This window comes from Salvelinus fontinalis, unplaced genomic scaffold, assembly GCF_029448725.1.
Source record: "Salvelinus fontinalis isolate EN_2023a unplaced genomic scaffold, ASM2944872v1 scaffold_0676, whole genome shotgun sequence".
NCBI classification, from domain to species: Eukaryota; Metazoa; Chordata; class Actinopteri; order Salmoniformes; family Salmonidae; genus Salvelinus; species Salvelinus fontinalis.
This window is the reverse complement of record NW_026600885.1, coordinates 15,001-27,500: the sequence shown is the minus strand read 5'-3', so window position 1 is coordinate 27,500 and position 12,500 is coordinate 15,001. Positions and strand designations below refer to the sequence as shown.

The window sequence follows — 12,500 nt, the reverse complement described above, 5'->3', positions numbered from 1 at the left end:
AGACAAAGGAGCCTATGTGTCACTATAAAGTGACAAATTTGGCGAAGACAAATTTCAGGCTGGTAACGGTTACGATGTTTAACCCCCATGTAAAGGATGAGGAAGTGAGAGCCTTTTTGGGGAGGTTTTTAGACGGTGTCTCATCAGCAAGACATCTTAAGGACTCCCTTGGATTTTGGACTGGGAGGAGAGGGTTTCAGGCCCTTCTAAGGGAGGACCCAAAGGGACAGGGTGGATACCTCCATCCTCCTGCGATGTTCTCCCTGGGGGCTGACAGGGGGACGTTGCATTACGCACGTCAGCCCCCGTATTGCAGGCGTTGTATGGCCTATGGTCATACCCTTGCCTCGTGCAGCGTAAGAAAGTGCAGGTACTGTGGGTCGAGTGAACATGAGGCAAGGGATTGCAGTGAGCCTAAGGCATGTCATGGGTGTGGCTCGGTGGAGCACCTGTGGCGAGACTGCCCGGCTAGGCGAAGGTCATACGCGTCTGCAGCTGGGGGGGGAGCGAGAGCTGGGGATGGGGGTAGAAGAGGAGAGGAGCGCGCAGAAGGTGGTGGCAGAGAGGAAGGAACTGTACCAAAGGAGTCAGAGAGAGAAGAGGAGAAAGAGAAGAAGAGGAACGGCACAGAAGGAGTGGTGGCTGGGACAGAAGGAGTGGAGGATGGGACAGAAGGAGTGGTGGCCGGGATGGAAGGAGATGTGGTCGGGACAGAAGGAGTGGTGGCTGGGACAGAAGGAGGGAAGGTCGGAAAAGAAGGAGTGGTAGCTGAGATGGCCGGGAAAGAAGGAGAGGGTGCCGGGACAGATGGACTTGTGGTGGAGATGGAAGGAGAAGAGGTTGGGGCAGAGGGGAGGGGAGAAGAAGAAGAAGAAGAAGAAGAAGAAGAGGAGGAGTTGAATATGGAACAGAAGGAGGGGGTACTAAAAATGATGAGGGAGAGGATACGGGTGAAGGGGCCAGTGGAGGGCTGGAGGGCAGGGGAATTGGATAGGGTGAAGAGGGGGTTTGAGAAGGAGATTAGGGAGAAGCTATCATGGGGGGAACAGGTGGGTAGGGACGGGACAGAACGAGGGGTGGCTGGGGTAGAAGGAGTGGTGGAGGGGGTAGAGGAGATAGATAAGGAAGGGGAGGTAGGGGGGGAAGAGGGGAAAGAGGGAAAAAGAAGGAGAAGGGGAGAAAGGAGGGGGGGGGGGGAATCAGATAGGGTAGTGGAGAGGAGGGGAGAGCAGGCAAAAAGGATAACATTTGGGAAAATGATTGACATGGAGAAGGAGAAAGGGCCGATAAAAGACTGGGAGGGGGAGGAGACTATCCGGATCTTTGAAATGTGTAGGATGGAGAGTTTGATGATGGAGGAGAAGGAACGTAGGAGGGAGCTTAGTAGATATGATAGGGAATATGAGGGAAGGATGAGGGAGCAGGGTTTTTATAAGGAGGAGGATAGGGCAAGGGAAAAGAGGGCCTTAATGGCACCTATTCAAAAGAAGAAAAAGCAGGAAAAGGTGGAGCCAGTGGACAGCTGGAGGGGGAGAGGGGGTGGGGAGGGGAGGGGGGAGGGAGAGGTGGCAGGACCTTCGGGGGTTTCCGCTTTTCGTTCTTCCTTTTCCTCTTTAGCACCTCTGGAGGATGTTGATTGCCAGGGGATGGGATTGAATAGGGCAAGGAAGGGAGGGAGTCAGGGGCCGGGAAATGGCCCTGGGTGACAATTTTGTGTTGGCGGGTAGATGGGAGAAGGGAGGGGGAGGGAGGACGCTCCCCTAGATACTATTAGGTTTTGGGTTTTGGTTATTGTTTAGTAGGTTTTTTGAGAATGGTTTGGGTTGGTTAAAAATATATAATTTGTAATTATGTAAGTTTGGAAGATTGTTGTTGGTTTTGGAAGATAATAAATATATTTTATAAAAAAAAAAAAAAAATCTGTTCTTATCAGTTTAATATCTGATACGTCCCCCATCGGGGGACTACATATTAAATGGATTTTTCGAACAGGGAGTCGGAAATGGGGCTTGCTCCGTCCGCTCCACGCATCGACCCGGTATTGCAGTACCTCCGGGAACGGTGCAACACACACACACACATTCCTCCCGTTGTCAAGAAAAGAAAGGGGAAAAAAAACATCCAAAGTGAAAGTAGGGCGAAGCGCTCTTCGTGGGTTCCCCCGTTTCCCGCCATTTTACTTAAAAAAAAAAAAAAAAAAAAAAAAAAAACGTTGGTCAGGATAGTGAGTGAGTGAGTGAGTGAGTGAGTGAGTGAGTGAGACTGTCTGTCTGTCTGTCTGTCTGTCTGTCTGTCTGTCTGTCTGTCTGTCTGTCTGTCTGTCTGTCTGTGACTTTTTACCCACACACAGCCGTGGAAAAGTTGTCCGAGTGGGTTGGGTGACTACCCACCCGCGAGATCCCAGCCTAGTAGTGCACAGAGTGTGTCTCGGGGCCCCGACTTCTGACTTCCATACGACTCTGGTTTCTCTTCATTACGCACAAGCCTTTCGCCTTTTACTAAAGACTTCCGTGGAGAGGAACACTTATGAGTTCAAAGTATTTTTGGAAGGGCTTTGCTTCTGGCAGAGCCCGCTATATCTTGTTTCAAGAGAAATTGACAGAGATGATGATGACGACGACGACGACGACGACGACGACGACGCAGCAGAGACTTGTTGCTCATGCGTTTGACTAGTCGCTAAGGGCAATTGAGTTCAAGCCCGACGGACGGACGGACGACTGGCGTATTTACCGGGCTTTGAACAAATAGTCGTCGTCGCACTAGGCGGCGTAAAGAGCTAGTGACTTCAAGACGCATTGGCGACTTTCAAAATCAATAAAAAACACCCGCCTGTCTGTCTGTCGGAAGGGGTGGGGGGGGGGGGGGAGGAGGAGCCACCTTTTGCCGAACCGCCAAAGTCTGCCGAGACCCCCGGGTGCCCGGCGGCTGCAGGGTACCATTTGTGGGTTATCGCTTCTCGGCCTTTTGGCTAAGATCAAGCTTGGTACTGAGGTGCCTCAGAGCTCGCTTAGTCAGAAGGTCGGAGATAGGAGGGCGATAGAGTGTGGTATTTATGGTAGGAATACTTGTTGTTGCTACTGACGAGATAAATTATTTTGGGCTTTTTCTTGGTAGAAAAGAGCAGTTAGTATTTTGAGAGTGCAATTCTCTAGGAGAAGATGGCACGGAATACAGGGTCTAGGTCGGTACCGGGCATTGGGATGGCTAACTCCTTACGTTTCGCATGGAAGGAGAAAGGAATGGAGCCGATAGGAAGAGAGACATTTGGTAAAACATTGTTGATGGAGATGCTTAAGTTGGGGGTTAATGAAGTATTTTGCCTCCAGGAGAACCCTTTGGAGGTAGCGTTTGATGTTACTTTCTATACGGAGGAAAAACATCAGGATACATTAAGGAAAGTGGGAGAAGTGGAGACAAAGGAGCCTATGTGTCACTATAAAGTGACAAATTTGGCGAAGACAAATTTCAGGCTGGTAACGGTTACGATGTTTAACCCCCATGTAAAGGATGAGGAAGTGAGAGCCTTTTTGGGGAGGTTTTTAGACGGTGTCTCATCAGCAAGACATCTTAAGGACTCCCTTGGATTTTGGACTGGGAGGAGAGGGTTTCAGGCCCTTCTAAGGGAGGACCCAAAGGGACAGGGTGGATACCTCCATCCTCCTGCGATGTTCTCCCTGGGGGCTGACAGGGGGACGTTGCATTACGCACGTCAGCCCCCGTATTGCAGGCGTTGTATGGCCTATGGTCATACCCTTGCCTCGTGCAGCGTAAGAAAGTGCAGGTACTGTGGGTCGAGTGAACATGAGGCAAGGGATTGCAGTGAGCCTAAGGCATGTCATGGGTGTGGCTCGGTGGAGCACCTGTGGCGAGACTGCCCGGCTAGGCGAAGGTCATACGCGTCTGCAGCTGGGGGGGGAGCGAGAGCTGGGGATGGGGGTAGAAGAGGAGAGGAGCGCGCAGAAGGTGGTGGCAGAGAGGAAGGAACTGTACCAAAGGAGTCAGAGAGAGAAGAGGAGAAAGAGAAGAAGAGGAACGGCACAGAAGGAGTGGTGGCTGGGACAGAAGGAGTGGAGGATGGGACAGAAGGAGTGGTGGCCGGGATGGAAGGAGATGTGGTCGGGACAGAAGGAGTGGTGGCTGGGACAGAAGGAGGGAAGGTCGGAAAAGAAGGAGTGGTAGCTGAGATGGCCGGGAAAGAAGGAGAGGGTGCCGGGACAGATGGACTTGTGGTGGAGATGGAAGGAGAAGAGGTTGGGGCAGAGGGGAGGGGAGAAGAAGAAGAAGAAGAAGAAGAAGAAGAGGAGGAGTTGAATATGGAACAGAAGGAGGGGGTACTAAAAATGATGAGGGAGAGGATACGGGTGAAGGGGCCAGTGGAGGGCTGGAGGGCAGGGGAATTGGATAGGGTGAAGAGGGGGTTTGAGAAGGAGATTAGGGAGAAGCTATCATGGGGGGAACAGGTGGGTAGGGACGGGACAGAACGAGGGGTGGCTGGGGTAGAAGGAGTGGTGGAGGGGGTAGAGGAGATAGATAAGGAAGGGGAGGTAGGGGGGGAAGAGGGGAAAGAGGGAAAAAGAAGGAGAAGGGGAGAAAGGAGGGGGGGGGGGGAATCAGATAGGGTAGTGGAGAGGAGGGGAGAGCAGGCAAAAAGGATAACATTTGGGAAAATGATTGACATGGAGAAGGAGAAAGGGCCGATAAAAGACTGGGAGGGGGAGGAGACTATCCGGATCTTTGAAATGTGTAGGATGGAGAGTTTGATGATGGAGGAGAAGGAACGTAGGAGGGAGCTTAGTAGATATGATAGGGAATATGAGGGAAGGATGAGGGAGCAGGGTTTTTATAAGGAGGAGGATAGGGCAAGGGAAAAGAGGGCCTTAATGGCACCTATTCAAAAGAAGAAAAAGCAGGAAAAGGTGGAGCCAGTGGACAGCTGGAGGGGGAGAGGGGGTGGGGAGGGGAGGGGGGAGGGAGAGGTGGCAGGACCTTCGGGGGTTTCCGCTTTTCGTTCTTCCTTTTCCTCTTTAGCACCTCTGGAGGATGTTGATTGCCAGGGGATGGGATTGAATAGGGCAAGGAAGGGAGGGAGTCAGGGGCCGGGAAATGGCCCTGGGTGACAATTTTGTGTTGGCGGGTAGATGGGAGAAGGGAGGGGGAGGGAGGACGCTCCCCTAGATACTATTAGGTTTTGGGTTTTGGTTATTGTTTAGTAGGTTTTTTGAGAATGGTTTGGGTTGGTTAAAAATATATAATTTGTAATTATGTAAGTTTGGAAGATTGTTGTTGGTTTTGGAAGATAATAAATATATTTTATAAAAAAAAAAAAAAAATCTGTTCTTATCAGTTTAATATCTGATACGTCCCCCATCGGGGGACTACATATTAAATGGATTTTTCGAACAGGGAGTCGGAAATGGGGCTTGCTCCGTCCGCTCCACGCATCGACCCGGTATTGCAGTACCTCCGGGAACGGTGCAACACACACACACACATTCCTCCCGTTGTCAAGAAAAGAAAGGGGAAAAAAAACATCCAAAGTGAAAGTAGGGCGAAGCGCTCTTCGTGGGTTCCCCCGTTTCCCGCCATTTTACTTAAAAAAAAAAAAAAAAAAAAAAAAAAAACGTTGGTCAGGATAGTGAGTGAGTGAGTGAGTGAGTGAGTGAGTGAGTGAGTGAGACTGTCTGTCTGTCTGTCTGTCTGTCTGTCTGTCTGTCTGTCTGTCTGTCTGTCTGTCTGTCTGTCTGTCTGTCTGTGACTTTTTACCCACACACAGCCGTGGAAAAGTTGTCCGAGTGGGTTGGGTGACTACCCACCCGCGAGATCCCAGCCTAGTAGTGCACAGAGTGTGTCTCGGGGCCCCGACTTCTGACTTCCATACGACTCTGGTTTCTCTTCATTACGCACAAGCCTTTCGCCTTTTACTAAAGACTTCCGTGGAGAGGAACACTTATGAGTTCAAAGTATTTTTGGAAGGGCTTTGCTTCTGGCAGAGCCCGCTATATCTTGTTTCAAGAGAAATTGACAGAGATGATGATGACGACGACGACGACGACGACGACGCAGCAGAGACTTGTTGCTCATGCGTTTGACTAGTCGCTAAGGGCAATTGAGTTCAAGCCCGACGGACGGACGGACGACTGGCGTATTTACCGGGCTTTGAACAAATAGTCGTCGTCGCACTAGGCGGCGTAAAGAGCTAGTGACTTCAAGACGCATTGGCGACTTTCAAAATCAATAAAAAACACCCGCCTGTCTGTCTGTCGGAAGGGGTGGGGGGGGGGGGGGAGGAGGAGCCACCTTTTGCCGAACCGCCAAAGTCTGCCGAGACCCCCGGGTGCCCGGCGGCTGCAGGGTACCATTTGTGGGTTATCGCTTCTCGGCCTTTTGGCTAAGATCAAGTGTAGTTACCTTGTCAGTGCTGCACTTGATCGGAGAAGCGATCGCAGGCCGGAGGGCGCCCGGGAAATTGTGCTATTTCATTTTGTTAAAATTATTATTTTTGTTGTTTGTCTTAACCTTGTATGTTCTTTTGTCCTGGGTTAGGTGGTGGTTTTGGTGGTGGGCTACAGATGCACCAGCACCTGTAGGGTGAGTTTAAAGGCCCTCTGGTCTTTTTCTTTCTTATTTAATTTCATTTCATTTTCCCCCTTGTTTGTCCTGTTTTGTATCTCTCCACCCCCTTGTATCCTACCCTCCCCCACCTTTAGCTCTTCCTACTGTTTTGAGTTTTGTGTTGTCTGCTAGCCTGAGTGGCTTTCGGGCTTGTGGGCCTGCTAGCATCAGCTTGGCTTGGCCTGCTAGCCCCCTGGCCCTTTTAGGCGCGGCAGGCTTTGTTTGTTGTTTGTTTGACTGTGGTTCCCTTGTTCCCCTTGTCCCCATCCATTTTGTACTTTTAGTTTATTTCCCCAATTGCCTTTTGTCCCAGTCCCTTGTCGTTTTGTGTTGTCAACTGGGGGACATTTGCTGGCTGGCCTGCTAGCTGGTTAGCTTAGTCTGGCCTGCTGGTGAGGCTTGCTAGCTTCCTCGTCCCTCAAGTTTGGCAGGGTTTGTTAGTTAGTGTGCCCCTTGTTGTTTCCCTCCCTTTTTTTTCCCCCAATAATTTGTTCCCCTCCCCCCCTCCTTTTTGGTTTGTGTGCTCGTTTGGTATTGTTGTGAGGCCTCGTGGCTTGTGGGCTGCTAGCTGGTAGGCTTAGCCTAGCCTGCTGGTAAGAACTGCTAGCCTCCTGGCCTTTGTTTGTTTGGTGTGTGTGGTTTAAATTTGTCTTTCCCTTTTGTGTCCTTCCCTTTACAAAAAATATTATTTAAAAAAAAAAAAAAAAAAAAAAAAACCCCCCCCCCCCTTCCTAGTGTTCCTTCCCCCTGTTCACAAGATTATTTTGGTGCTGTGCTAGATAGGTTGTTGTGTGTCCCGTGGTGCTGGTAGGCCCTGGTTAGCTTAGCCTGGCTGAGCCTGCTAGCATCCTCGGTTGTCTTACACCCCTCCCCCATCTTTCCCAAACCTCTCTCCCAACCCCCTCTCCCTTCCCCCGCTCCCCTCCTCCCCCCCTTTTTTCCCCTTCCCCTCCCCCTACTTTCACTGGTGTTGGGATATAAAGGGAGTGGGCCTCCATCATGTCAGCAGCACAGGCTGGCATGAGGAGGCACCATGCAGTGCGCCTCCTTCTAAAGGAGAAGGGAGGAAAAATAATGGAGTTATCCCGATTGGATTTCTCCAGAAAATTCCTCCAAAAGGAACTCGGTTTCCATCCCGCGCAGGTAAACTGCATCCTCGCCCTCCCCTATGGGAAGGGCTTCGATGTCAGTTTTGCCAGCGGCAGCTACCTGAGGGACTTCTGGAGGGAACTCCAGAATGCCCAGAACACTCAGGGGTCCCTCACAGCAATGTTTGAGGTGACCAAGCTGACGGACAATAGCATTAAAACTGTTATTGTCCGTATGTACAATGAAACCGTACAGCCGGAGGACGTTGCAGTATGGCTGGGCAGGTACTGCAACGTGAGGGGGCCCCTGGTCCAGGTGAAAGATCCCGATGGGATCTGGACAGGGGCCTGGAGGGTCACTGTCCAGCAGTGGGAGGACCCTGGGGGCTATGGTGGGTTGAAAGCCATCCCATCCACCATAGTCCTCGGAGAGAACAGGGGCCATGTTCACTACCAGGACCAGCCCAAGCTGTGCCGTAAGTGTGGTGAACATGGCCACCTTGCAGAGGCCTGTAAGAAGGTCGTCTGCATGAAGTGCCGGGAGGTGGGCCACCGCTACGAGGAATGCACGAACGGAAGGTCGTGCAACCTCTGTGGCGAGCGGTCCCACCTCATCCGCGGCTGCCCCTACTCCTGGGCCAATAAGGTCAGGGCCGAAAGGAGGGAGGTGGCGGCCGCGGACCGGGCTTCCGAGCGTCAGGTGGTGGCCACCGAGGCAGTTGCCGAGGAGGTGGTGGTGGAGCAGGTGGTGGTGGAGGAGACAGTGGTGGAGGCGGTGGCCGTAGTAGAGGGCGCGGAAGGTGCAGTGGTGGAAGAAGTGGGAGGAGAGGACAAAACCCTCCCCACCCCAATCCCCCTGCCCCAGACTAAGGTGACCCCTGAAGGAGAAAGGGCCGAGAAAGACGGCCCCGGAGAGGTTTTGAGGGAGAGCTCCCCAAGTGGGTCTGACAGTATGATGACAGTGTCGGAAACGACACTGTCAAGTGAGGAGGGTACGGGAGGGGGGGGAGAGGCCCTGGGCGAACACCTCCCCCTACGGAAGAGAAACGCAGAGGAGCTTTCCGACCCCGAACAGTGCGAGGAAAAGAAGGGCAAACTGGAGTGGGAGAGCTCCCAGGGGGAGGATGAGTCCAGGGTCTTCCCTCTCAACTCTCCTAACCAGGAATCGTTTTTAAACCCTGTTTTAACCTCCTCTCCCTACCACCCCCCCTTACCCCGTAGGGAGAGAGAGAATGAATCTGGAAAATAACCCCTTTTAAACTGGTTTAATGCCTTCTTTCCTTTTAGCACTGTTTTTATTCACCCCTTTCATGGCTTTTAACATCACCACCATTAATGTTAGGAGTGTGAAGACGGAAATAAGAGCACAATCGGTTTTATCCTTTTTAGAAAGTGTTAATTCAGATGTGTTTTTATTACAGGAGTGTGGCTTACCCTTTTTATCCTCTTACAACAAATGGGAGGAAAAGTGGCAGCGCGGGCCCTCCATTTGGAGCGGATCCAATTTTAATAAAAACGATGGTGTTGCCATTTTATTCAAGAACCCACAGGTGGTGGTGAGGGGGAGCACAGTGGTGGTTGGGGGGCGTGCTCTTTTAGCCAACTGTACTTTTATGGGGAGGAATTTTAACGTGCTAAATGTATATGGTTTTAACAACAAACATGACCGTTGCACACTTTTAGAAGACCTGCAGTCCCACATGCTGGGGAGGGATCCGCTAGTAGTGGGTGGGGATTTTAACTGTGTTTTAAGTAGAGCAGATAGGAGAGGGGCAGGAGAGGATTTTAAGGTAGATAGGTCAAGCGTTTTATTGCAAGGGTTGTGCAGGGATTTTAAACTAACCGACTGTTTTAAAACCCTGCATCCAAGAGAGGAGGGCTTCACCTGGACCAGTGGTGACGGCACCAGAGCCTCTCGCATTGACTATCTGTTTACCCGGGACTGTCCCCCAACTGATGCTAGAACAACCCCCGCTTTCTTCTCAGATCACGTAATGCTGACGTGCACCCTCTCACTAACCTCGGGTGTGACTGTAGGACGAGGGCCCTGGAAACTGAACTGCTCCCTTTTAGAAGATGATAGAGTAGTTAGCCAGTACCGGGAGCAGTTCAGCCAGTGGCAGACGCTACAAGACTTCTTCGATACACGCGCACAGTGGTGGGAAATGGTGAAGGGTAAGACGAGGACCTTCTTCAGGGAGATAGGAAAGAGAGAAAGTAAGAAACAAGATAGACGCATGTTGGGACTGCAGAAGAGACTGGAACGGTATTTTAACCTATGCCAACAGGGCCTTGATTTTAACCAAGAAATCAAAGAAGTAAAGAAAGAAATGGCATTTTTAGCAGAACATAAGAGCAAGGGGGTTATTTTAAGAAGCAAGGAAAGGGAATTAGAAGAGGGGGAGAAGTGTACTAGATACTTTTTTAAGAAGATAGTCAGCAAGGGTAGGTTAATGACAGGGTTAAAAGATAAAGATGGGGTTTTAAAAACAGACACAGAAGAAATTAAAGGAGTAGTCGAGGATTTTTACGGGGAACTGTTCGGGGTAAAAGATGTATGTGAGGAGATTATGGAGGACGTTTTAACATACATTGACAGGACCATACCCAGCACGGACGACCTGACGAAAGACCTGACAAAGACTGAACTCGACGAAGGACTGAGACATTTTAAGAGGGGAAAATCACCGGGGGAGGACGGCCTCCCCTTGGAGTTTTATCTAACCTTTTGGGATGTTTTAGCCGACGAACTTCTGACTGTTTTTACTGACTTCGAACAACTTGACAGACTACCTGACAGTTTTAGAGTAGGAATCGTGACCCTTTTACACAAGAAAAACGACAGGACTGACCTGACAAACTGGAGACCGATTACCCTTTTAAATTTTGATTGTAAACTTTTTACCAAGGTTTTAACACTCAGAATGTCTTCTGTTTTAGGGGAGGTGATCCACCCGGATCAAGCCTGTGCCATTCCGGGAAGGAAGATCACGGACAGCCTAGTACTGATCAGAGATGCCATCTGTTATGCGAGAGACAGAAACATGCGGCTTATAGTCCTAAATTTAGATTTTGAGAAAGCCTTTGATCGGGTCTCGCACCAGTACCTCTTTAAGGTACTGCAAAAAATGGGGTTCCCAGAAAGGTTTCTAGCTTGGGTGGGATTGCTGTATAGGGACATCACCAGCAGAATCCTGGTAAACGGGCATTTGTCAAGAGCGGTGGGAGTACACTGCGGCGTCCGTCAGGGCTGTCCATTATCTCCCCTCCTGTTTGTTGCTTGTATTGAACCACTGGCACAGGTCTTGAGAAGGGACCAACGGATCAGTGGGGTGGGTATCCCGGGGAGTGGGGGGATGACTGCCAAGTGCGTCTTTTATATGGACGACGTCAATATTTTATGTACCGACCTTTTATCTGTTGACAGGACCCTGGACAGGACTGACTGGTACGGACAAGCCTCTGGGGCGAGACTGAATAGGAAAAAGACAGAGGCCCAATTCTTCGGACCGTGGGCAGACTCAGACTTGACCAGACTACCACTGACAGTTAAAATGACAGACATAAGGGTTCTGGGGGTAAAATTTGACAGGGAGGGAGGAGGTAGTGGCAATTGGACCGGGATTTTAGGGACTGTAAGACAGAGACTGGGTTTTTGGGGACTGAGACGACTGACATTTGAGGGCAAGGTTTTAATCATCAAGGCTGTGATTTTACCTGTTCTCTTATTAATCAGTTCTGTTTTTATCCCCCCACGAACAACTCTTTTAGCTCTGGACCGGATGCTGTTTTATTTCCTGTGGGGAAGCAAGTGGGAGAGGCTGAGGAGGGAGGTGGTCAAGAGGCCCAGGTCCAAGGGGGGGAAGGGCTTGCCCGACCTCTACTTGTTCCTGGGCAGCCGCTACACAGCGCTACATCTGACTCTTGCCACCTCCCCGGTCACCAACAAGACCCAGGCCCTCGCACGGTTCTGGCTGGGATCTTACCTCAGGTCTCTGGGGCTGATCCCAGTCGACCTGCGAGCCCCAGTCTCTTTCCTGCTCCCCACTCACTACGCCCAGCTCCAGAAATTTTTAAGACATTTTAAACTGGAAAAAGAAGCAGTCACGGTTTTAACTAAACACCGCTCTCTTCTCTCTCTTGTGCAGGATCGGGAACCAGTGTGTCCAGTACGCGGGCTTGCTATAGGCGAGCCCACAACGGTTTGGCGTAATGTGGCCCATCCTGCTCTCCTGAATTGGCACCGGGACCTGTCCTGGATGGTCGCCCATGAGATCCTCCCGGTCAGGGCCGTTATGCACTCACGGGGCATGGCGAGAACATCCGCGTGCCCCCGACCAGGCTGCGGCCAAGACGAGTCGGTGAGGCACCTGCTCTGTGAGTGCAGAGCCGCCAGGGACCTGTGGAAGGAAGCAGGCCCCCTGATCACTCCGTGTCTACCAGCAGGGGAGGACCTAACGCCTCAGCTCGTGCTGTACGGGGTGGGCCGAAGGCCCATTCCATCGAAGGCCTTCACTAAGCTCTGGCCCACCCTCACGTGCCTGAAGGACGCCCTGTGGTCCTCCCGCAACCTGCTGGTAGCGAAGAACGTAGAGACCACCCCCCAGGCAGTGGCTATGGTAGCCACGGAAGCCCTGGGGTGGTACAGAAGGAAGGGGGCCTCGACCCCAAGCGAAGGGTCCCCCACAACACCCTAGGTCCCGGCGGCCACGGCCTGACAGCGCTGCGGCGCCTAGGGCGATGCGCCTAGGGGAGGGATCTCCTCTGGGCCCCGAAGGATGGGACGGTAGTTTATCC

General features: G+C 51.5%; 2 non-coding genes and 3 pseudogenes across 2 annotated transcripts; all 5 read left to right on the top strand.

Moving 5' to 3' along the window:
• The first annotated feature begins 1,892 nt into the window (after positions 1-1,892).
• LOC129847025 (U2 spliceosomal RNA) lies at positions 1,893-2,072 on the top strand (annotated as a pseudogene).
• A 382-nt stretch (positions 2,073-2,454) lies between these two features.
• LOC129847010 (U5 spliceosomal RNA) lies at positions 2,455-2,571 on the top strand. The gene has a single exon (XR_008758347.1). It is a non-coding gene; the product is annotated as a U5 spliceosomal RNA (small nuclear RNA).
• Positions 2,572-5,306: 2,735 nt separating this feature from the next.
• LOC129847013 (U2 spliceosomal RNA) lies at positions 5,307-5,486 on the top strand (annotated as a pseudogene).
• Positions 5,487-5,880: 394 nt separating this feature from the next.
• On the top strand, positions 5,881-5,997 carry LOC129847009 (U5 spliceosomal RNA). Its single transcript, XR_008758346.1, has one exon. It is a non-coding gene; the product is annotated as a U5 spliceosomal RNA (small nuclear RNA).
• Positions 5,998-6,371: 374 nt separating this feature from the next.
• On the top strand, positions 6,372-6,524 carry LOC129847003 (U2 spliceosomal RNA; annotated as a pseudogene).
• Positions 6,525-12,500: the final 5,976 nt, after the last annotated feature.